Below are 9993 nucleotides of genomic sequence, written 5' to 3'. Positions count from 1 at the left end.
CCTTCCTCTCTTAGAGGCACAGGATCAACTGGCCCCATTGTTGGATCCAGTTCTATGCTCTCACCTTGAGTATTCTCCTCATATTCACAATCATCTTTAAGGGGAGAAAACCATTTTTTTTGTTGGAACTATAAAAGCAGGTTTGTTTAGAAAGTCCTCTATTTTAGATTGTTTGGGAACCGGTGAGAGCGCTCCATCCTCTGGGTCCCTGTAGCGTTTACTAGCAGGCATAGTGTTGTGGTGGGGAGTAAACAAGGAGAGGTTTCCTTAACCGAAGAAGAGAGAGAAAATAGACAGTGCATTCCACACGTGTGGGCCACCTAAGACCACACGGCCATTTTTCACTTGCAGCCTCTGCAAAGCAACAGCAGCAGCAGAGCTCATTGTGTCGGAAATCCAGCCACAACACTGCTTAAGACTGGAGAAGTAGTGTGGTGTTTTGCACAATACTTGGGCTTGCTCCCTCCATGGGAAACTTGTTTTGACCGGTCTGATGCTAAAAACATGCTCACTCACTCACACACACACACACCCCTAACACACTGAGAAACTGCCCTCTCACATAAATCCAGATCTCCAGACATCTTTATGTCAAAGATTGAGCATGCATGACATGGCAGACAAAACTTCACTTCTCCTTCAATCTCTTCAAGATTAGGAGGGTCAGAAATGATAACCTGAACACCCAGATCTGAGAGGAGGCTGAGCTAGGTACGGAAGGTTACTTCCCATGACCTATTTGCAGCTATAGCGCTGTTCTTTTTAAGCAGGGTCCTTAGGACAGTGCTATAATTAAATATGATCTCTGTTTCACTTTGGGCAAAGCGGTAAGTCAGCAAAGGATGAAAGAAATAATACTGTATAATATCATTCCTTTAATTAAAAAGAAAAGCAATACAGCAAATCACATACCTCTTACATGGTGATTTTGCTTCATTAACTACAAAAGGGTCAAGGTATTTATACCTGGATAAATAATTCTGTAGGCAGAGTTGTTGTTTTTTTTGCAGCAAAAAACGAGCTATTAAATAATCATTTAATGTGCAGACATATATGCCTTGCCAGCCAATGTGGATTGTGCACTTAAACACTAAAGCACACTAAGCAAAAAATTAGGCACACTAAGCAAAACAAGAAAGCCACATTCCTTAATGGATGGAAAGCTGTCTCTGTGGATTCAGATTTTAGAATCCTATTTTTTTGGGGGGGGAGGGTTGATGAGAGGAGACATATAGACTCCACTACAGCAATCTTTACAGGATGTTACTCTACAAACATTAATTTCGCATGTGAAATTAATTGCCAGAGTACGGGGAATGTTGAATACATTAAAAAAAGACTTAAATACCAGCAGGGTATTTTCTGGATTTATAATTAACTCTTACTTTACAAGGGGGGGGGGGGGGAGATGATATACGGACAGAGTAAGATCATGTTTAAAACAAAGCTAGCTCTGTGTTGCTCTGCGCAGCTTATTCAAAGTTTGTGCCAGGGAGAAGGATTTCTGCTAATAGCGAGTGTGTAACATTTTGGGGAGTTTTTTTGGTTTGTCCATTTAGCGAGCTAGGATATACACGTGAGGCATTTGCCCAATCTCTTGCTGGAAGCATCTAGCAAGTGTGCCCCACCCACCCCCTCCTTCTCTCCACTCCAACTGTTAAATTGCCCAGCATAATTTAACGAGATTGAAATCCACATAACAATAGCAGCGTATTATTTTACTTATCAAAGTAATTCCTTCTCTGCTCTCAGAGTTACATACGCTTCAGGTTACAGACTCCGCTAACCCAGAAATATTACCTCGGGTTAAGTACTTTGCTTCAGGATGAGAACAGAAGTCGTGCTCCAGCGGCGTGGCAGCAGCAGGAGTCCCCATTAGCTAAAGTGGTGCTTCAGGTTAAGAACAGTTTCAGGTTAAGTACAGACCTCCTGAATTAATTAAGTACTTAACCTGAGGTACCAATGTACCCGGAGGTCTCAGGGTAGTTCACAGAACAAAATCAAAGTATAAAACAACAAAATATATAATCAAAATAAAAACAACAACCCAATAGCCACCTCCCAAAAAACCACATTTTTTAAAAATTATTATTATTAATAATAATAATAATAATAATACTTCTGTAAAAGGAAGAGAAGGGACGCGGGTGGCGCTGTGGATTAAACCACAGAGCCTAGGACTTGCCAATCAGAAGGTGGGGCAGTTCGAATCCCCGCAACGGGGTGAGCTTCCGTTGCTCGGTCCCTGCTCCTGCCAACCTAGCAGTTCGAAAGCACGAAGTACAAGTAGATAAATAGGTACCGCTCCAGCGGGAAATTAAACGGCGTTTCTGTGCGCTGCTCTGGTTCGCCAGAAGCAGCTTAGTCATGCTGGCCACATGACCTGTATGCTGTATGCCGGCTCCCTCGGCCAATAAAGCGAGATGAGCGCTGCAACCCCAGAGTCGTCCGCGACTGGACCTAATGGTCAGGGGTCCCTTTACCTTTTAAAAGGAAGAGAAACTTTAAACCCAGCCAAACCAAGTCCTACCATTGGGCAAAGAGAGACAACTTCCTTAGGTGGCAGATGCTGGGAGATGGCAGCAGCAGCTGTCCATTCCCCTGAGTCCCCACTCCCAGTTGCCACATGTCCTGGGCTCCCTAATGTGTGATGAAGGAGGCTATCCCATCACCACTGACTACTATCCCAGACCCTCCAGGTGTTCCTGTTTTCCACGAACTGTCCTGGATTTAGAAGCCATCCTGGTTTCTTTCTTTTTAAATCCAAAACCCTGATTTGATCCCAGAATGTCCTGCTTTTCCTTCGGACATCCCTATTTTCATCAGATAAGTGTTGGAGGGTATGGAGTTATGTGACACACAAACACCCGAGCCAAGGAGATAAGTAATTATGCAACCTTGAGAAGATATCTGAAGGCAGCCCTGTATAGGGAAGATTTTCCATGTCTTATTATGCTTTTACAGTATATATGTTGGAAGCCGCCCAGAGAGGCTGGGGCAACCACCAGTCAAATGGGTGGGGTATGAATAAAATAAAATAATAATATTAATCTAACCCTATTTACATCAGAGAAATGTTGGAGGGTGTGCTATCTAGTCCAGTCAGCTTCTGTGATTGTAATATGAAGGTGAGGGGGACCTCAGGCAACAAAATGCCTATGGTTGGCTTTTGAACGAATCCTGTCAATGTAACATTTACTGAAAAAACAAATGCAAGGCAGTGAATTCCTGGCAAAGGCTCGATGCCACATGTAGGCCAGACGACTTTTCAAAGTTGGCTGCTTAGCTATCACCAAACAGCAGGCAGCTAAAAGGTTTTGAATTTACCTTATACAGAGCTAACCTCCACTCTCTCTCTCCAACGCCTCAGAAGCTGCATGCCAGGACTGAGCGCAGCCAGAGTCACCACACACAGCCTCTGGAGATGCCATGGAGGTCTTTGAAGATAAGGAATGGCCAAAATGTGGGTAGAAGCCACAATTATGTATGAACTAACCTGCCAACTATGTGCAGCTAAACCCTCTGGTCAATAGAATCAAAAGCCTCGTTACCACACACTTGGTATCTTTGCATTTTCTGAGATTCTGGAAGTGAAAGAACATGCCCCTCCTCAATATAAATACGTTACTGGTGCTTCAAGCATATGTAATTCGCTTCACTCTCAGTTTCGATCCACTTCACTTCATGCATATATTCATCCAACTTGATCACCGATGCTTTTTTATATAGGAGCGGGCTACTCTTTAATTTTATTAATTTATGAGTCAGCTGCCAAATGAGCCTCGCTGCAATTTGCAAACATGCTGTAACAACAACTAAACGTATTTTAAAGTGGTGCAAAATAACTCAAGACAGGTTCAAAGAGAGCCCCAAATAATGTATTACTGTCATGTTATTGCCTTTCTACTAGTTGGTTTGCTCTACTCTGAGTTTAGCGGGGGGGGGGGGGTTATCCAGTGCAGTTTTCTCTTTGTTTATATGTCTTGAACCCCTGGCCTACCTGTCAAGTCAGTATGTCAAGTCCCCAGTCCAGCGTCAATCCATGGGTCCAAAATCCAGCATTCAAAGTCCAAACCAAACCACAGTCCCGCAGAGATCCCGGAGCATCCAAGCTGAGGTCAATCAACATGGGCAGTTGAGCAGACAGAGCATCTCAGCTTTGCTTCCCTGTTGGACTTTGCAGGCTGATTGCAGCACCTGGGCCTGATGAGGCAGATGACTCTCACCTGCTCCAAGGGAGGAATCACACTCCTCCTCCCAGAGCTAGCGAGCCCCACCTGGCCAGCTGGGGAGATGGGCTGTGGGCCTTTGTCTGCCTCAGCCTCCTGGAGCACCCTGCCTGCTTCTCCCTATGCCTCAGAGCCCACCGTGTTCGTGGAGACAGGGACCCCTCCAGCTCTGGTGATGGGTCCTGCTGCTCCGGTTCCTGTGCATTGACCCCCATCCTCACGTCATCCTTCATCATCTCGTGAGTACTTCCTACACCAACCTCTCCTTCCTCATCTTTGTCCCAGTTAGGCCTGCCATCTTCGTTCTAGCAAAATACAGGACAGGGTGGGATGGAGCAGTTGGGGGGGCAGCCCAATCTGGTGCTTAAGTGACTTCAAAACAATCATTCCAATCTATTGCAGCCTAACAGCGTGGCCCCCTCTGTCATTTGTCACACACGCTCATGGACACACACATAAATACTAATTTGTGAATCTGTCTGTGCTTGGCTACCCAGAGCTTAAATGCATGAACTTTCACATACCTTTTCAAACACATCCATTCGAAGAGGATCCCTAACTTAGCACGGGGGGGGGGGGGGACCTGCATTGCAGGGGGTTGGACTAGATGACCTATGGTGTCCTTTCCAACTCTACAATTACAGTGGTACCTCGGGTTAAGTACTTAATTCGTTCTGGAGGTCCGTTCTTAACCTGAAACTGTTCTTGACCTGAAGCACCACTTTAGCTAATGGGGCCTCCTGCTGCTGCCGCGCCGCTGCTGCACGATTTCTGTTCTCATCCTGAAGCAAAATTCTTAACCTGAAGCACTATTTCTGGGTTAGCGGAGTCTGTACCCTGAAGCATATATAACCTGAAGCATATGTAACCTGAGATACCACTGTATATGATTCTATGAAACCCAGGACAAAACTGTGTCAATACAGGACATGGCATTTTGCATTGAAATACGGGGAGCAATCCTGTATTATACAGGACAATTGGCAGCCCTAGCATCCCGGCTACACCCCTCGCCAGGATCCTCTTCCTCCTCCCCGTAGTCCTACCAGTTCATGACATAATGTGTAATTTTTTTAAAATCACAAAAGCTGAGATTCACACTGAAACTCTAGGCAGGCACTGAGCATTGGCACAATTGCTTACATGCTGAGTAAGGGGGCCCAAAGCTGAGAGACTGCTGGCTCTATTGCTCCTCCTGTTGCAGCCTCTTTATTTCCCCAACCCTTTTTGGCCCTGAAGGGGTGAAACTATGAGCCACACAGTCACAAGGATAATGGCAACAGCTGCTGTCCCTTGCTTATTCACCAGCTCTCTCCCTAACAATGGCACCGGCAGCAAGGATGAAGGCCAGCCCACTGGAAGATGGGAGTCCACCATGAGCACAGCTTGTCCAAGCTGCCCCACTGAAATCCAGATTTTAAACCGAAATTTGGGTTACAGTCAGTGCCACAACGGGCCGCAATTTTCCATGCGGGGTTTTTAATGCATAGCAATGTATTCAGTTCTAGACTGTGGCTCCCTGGCCCAGAAATCCTATGCCTGAGAAAAACATTTGTAATACTAATATCCTACGTTAAAAGCCAGCACGATTGTGTATTTTTTGTAAATCTGCAGTTAGGTTTTGAAAACTCTCCCTAGACTATTCTGTTTTGATCAAGCTAACAAGGATCATTAAGCACACATTAAATCTTACCACTTTGTTCTTTTTCTTAACAATTTGCATCAATAGACAGTACAAATTCTCTTGAAGCCTACCGTGCTGTGATACTTTCATTATTCTGAACAGGCTAGTTATAATCATTCAGATTATTATTATTTTATTATTTCTAAAAGGCCCACGAGTTGTTCAGCCAAGATTGTTATAGCTGTTGCAGGTTTTGACGCCTTCTGCTCTTTGAACCAAATAAAATGCATGGGGCTTAAGTATCATAGAATACGCTGGCGGCTGCTCGTTAAAAAAAAATGCCGTTATCATTCGCAACCCAGGGACAAACGTGTCTAACAGCACAAGGAGAGCCCTGCTGGATCAAACCAATGGTCCATCCAGGGCAGCATCCTGTTCTCACATTGACCAGCCAGAGGTCCGTCAGAAGGCGACATGCAGGACATGCATGTGGCAGCATTCTGCGCACTTGTAATTCCTACCAACTTGTAATTCACACACACTTCCTCCAATGGTGAAGGCTGAACATAGCCGTTATGGCTAGTAGCATAGGTGCTGGCTCCAGGAGGCCAAAGCACTTTAGGGCCCCCTCAATCTTTTATCTTTTTTTGAGCTGCCCCGCCCCCTGATTGTCGAGGCCCAATGCGGAACTGGGCACAGTGAGGAGGAGGAGGAGGAGGAGGAGGAGGAGGAGGAGGATTTGATATCCCACTTTATCACTACCCGAAGGAGTCTCAAAGTGGCTAACATTCCCCTTTCCCTTCCTCCCCCACAACAAACACTCTGTGAGATGAATGGGGCTGAGAGACTTCAAAGAAGTGTGACTAGCCCAAGGTCACCCAGCAGCTCATGTGGAGGAGCAGAGACGCGAACCCAGTTCACCAGATTACGAGTCCACCACTCTTAACCGCTACACCACACTGCCTCCTCAGGCTAGTAGCCATTGATGCCGTCCATGAACTTGCTCCCTTTTAAAGACATCCAACTCAGTGGCCATCGCCACATTTTGTGTGAGCAAATTTCATAGTTTAGCTAAGTGCTATGCGAAAGAACTTTCTTTTGTCTGTCAGGAATCTTCTAAAGTTCAGTTTCATGAGATGCCACCGAGTTCTTGTAGTATGAGGTGGAAAGACTTCTCCCATCCACTCTCTTCACACCACAGATAATTTTATACATCTCTAGAATGTACAAAATAACTTGCCCTTCCTCCAAATGAAAAAATGTTGTCACCTTTCCTCACAGGGGAATTGTTCCAACCCTTTAATTGTTTGGGTTGCTAAAAGGTTGAATAACACCCTTCACTGGAGTATTTGATTTCAATCCAATTAATGCAAGTTATTTGACCCCAACTCCTCCTTCTGTGCGATGAACCTTTGTCAAGTGTATGACTTTTGAAAATCTGAGTAGGGTTAATTCCCATTCCTCGCTGTTATTTTCCCAGTAAATAATTGATTCCTATGATATCTTTTCAGATTTGACACCTCTCCCCACACAAGTGGAATCGTATATTTTTCAAGCAAACAATTTGCATTCCTTTCCTTAGAAATGGACTCCACACATTTTTCAAAAACTTAGGATGCCGTATTGTACCATGTTGTACGGTTCCTCTCCATATTGAGTGTTTACACCCTTGAAATATTTGCTTCCTTATCTCTCCACTCCAGGCTATATATTAGCTTCTGAGTCAGACCAGAACTATTTTGTTTCCTTGCTCAAAATTCAAGCCACTCGAGCTTGCTAATTATTCTAGCTACTCTTATTTCGGATTCCATCCATTTTGGACTTTCTTTTGGGTGATCGCACGCCTAGAAGGCAAATAATAAAGTTAGCCAATGACACAGAATGGAGATTTGGTGGGTGAGGGACTATATCACATTATAATGCTTCAAGATGGAGGGTTTTTAAAGGATTGGGTAAACACATCCAAGCTTTCTGGCAGTGGCAAGCTAATATATTAAAAAAAGGTTCCGGTCCTCATGCACATAGCATATTCCAAGTCAGAGACTCAAATGCTAAGTCACATTTTTAGTTGGTACTTCTAGAGCAGAGGTAGAATCATAGAATTGTAGCGTTGGAAGGGACCACAAGGATCATCTAGTCCAACCCCCGCAATGCAGGAATCTTTCACCCAGGGTGGGGCTCGAACCCATGACCTTGAGATTAAGAGTCTCAGGCTCTTTTTCTGCCCTATGGCCACATTCCCTCATTACAGTATAACCGGTGGTTGACAGGCCCAGAAGTAATTCTTACATTCGTATGTAAGCACTGGTCAACAACAAATTTGTTGTCTGCGTTTTTTCAGTTGATTTAGGACGAATCTAATGCACTGAATCAAAAAATCACATTGGTTTTGCTCAATCAGGTCAAGTTTTTGAGCTATGGCCACATGTCTTTTTTTACGTTTTTGTTCACATGTATGCTTGTGTGGAGCATTTTAGAAGAAGTTGGTGGGGGTAAAATTGTTTTGATTGGAAATGATTATTTTAATGACAATAAGTATTCAGGTCCAATAGTTCTGGGTGATTATGTCGAAAAGGGATCAGTTTGAAGTCATAAAACCTCGAAATCTTCCATAAATTAGTGCTGCTGGCATCAACAGAAAGAACCGAAGGAGATCAAGTATCCTGATCTTCAATCAGCACGTTGTCCTGTAGCTCATTGTGATGAAATTCCAGTGCCTATCTTCGGAGAACTTCCTGACATTAGTGACGAAGATGCCTCCACTGTTGAAGGACATGAAGAAGAAGAAGTGGTTCTTGAAGATGATGCTCCACATCCATTTTCCCAAAAGGAGTTGAATGATCTAGTTCACGACCTCAGCTTGTCAAAGGACTCTGCCGAACTGTTGGCATCCAGATTGAAGGGAAAAAACCTCCTCTCTGACAATGCTCGCATCAGCTTCTTCCGCAACATCAAGAGTACCTCCGTTTTTTCTCGGAAGAGAAGGACTTGGTGTACTGTACAGATATTGCGCAGCTTCTGCTCAAGCTTGGAGTGCCACAGTACGAACCCGAAGATTGGAGACTGTTCATTGACAGCAGCAAGCGATCACTGAAATGTGTTCTGCTACACAACGGCAACCAGTTTGCCTCTATACCCCTGGCTCACTTGAGTACACTGAAGGAGAACTATGAAGCGGTGAAGTATGTGCTGGAGAAAATTGGTTATGATCAGCATAAGTGGTTTATTTGTGTTGACCTGAAGATGGTGAACTTTTTGTTGGGACAACAGTCTGGCTTCACCAAGTACCCATGTTTTCTGTGCATGTGGGATAGTAGGGACCGTGCTCAGCATTACACGAAGAAGGACTGGCCTGTGCGGGAGGAATTGGTGCCTTGCAGAAAAAGGAACGTCATCAACGACCCTCTGGTGGACAGAGACAGACTACTCTTCCCACCGCTGCACATCAAGCTCGGCTTAATCAAGCAGTTCACCAAGGCTCTGGACAAGGATGGTGACTGCATCACTTACTTGTGCCAGGCTTTTCCAGGATTGACCATGGAGAAGTTGAAAGCTGGCATCTTTGACGGTCCTCAGATCCGTCAGCTCATCAGAGATCCAGACTTTGGAAACTCAGTGAATGAAGTGGAACTGGAAGAATGGAAGGCATTTGTTCTGGTAGTGAAGAACTTTCTTGGCAACAATAAGGCCAGAAACTACGCAGAACTTGTCAACAACATGCTGACTGCTTTCAGAAACCTGGGCTGCAACATGAGCGTCAAGATGCACTACCTATTTTCACATATGGACCGGTTTCCTGAGAACCTGGGTTCAATGAGTGAGGAGCAGGGGGAGAGATTCCATCCGGACATGAAAGAGATGGAGACCAGGTATCAGGGTTGCTGGGACGCAGTCATGATGGCTGACTACTGTTGGACTCTGAAGAGAGACCTCCCTGCCGCTGAGCATTCCTGGAGTTCCAAGAAACAGAAGTTCAAGCCCTGAAGTCTGAAAAATGGTGAAGCAACATGCAATTTACGTGTACTTACCTTTATCAATGCCCACCATTCAGTTTACAGTAAACCTGACCTGATGGAGAGAAACGGATGCCATTTCCTGATTCAGCAGTGCAAAAATACCTTAAAGCAGTTGTAGAAATCC

Source organism: Podarcis muralis, chromosome 1 (assembly GCF_964188315.1).
Source record: "Podarcis muralis chromosome 1, rPodMur119.hap1.1, whole genome shotgun sequence".
NCBI lineage: Eukaryota > Metazoa > Chordata > Lepidosauria > Squamata > Lacertidae > Podarcis > Podarcis muralis.
The sequence above is the reverse complement of the archived record's forward strand: the minus strand, read 5'-3'. Positions refer to the sequence as shown.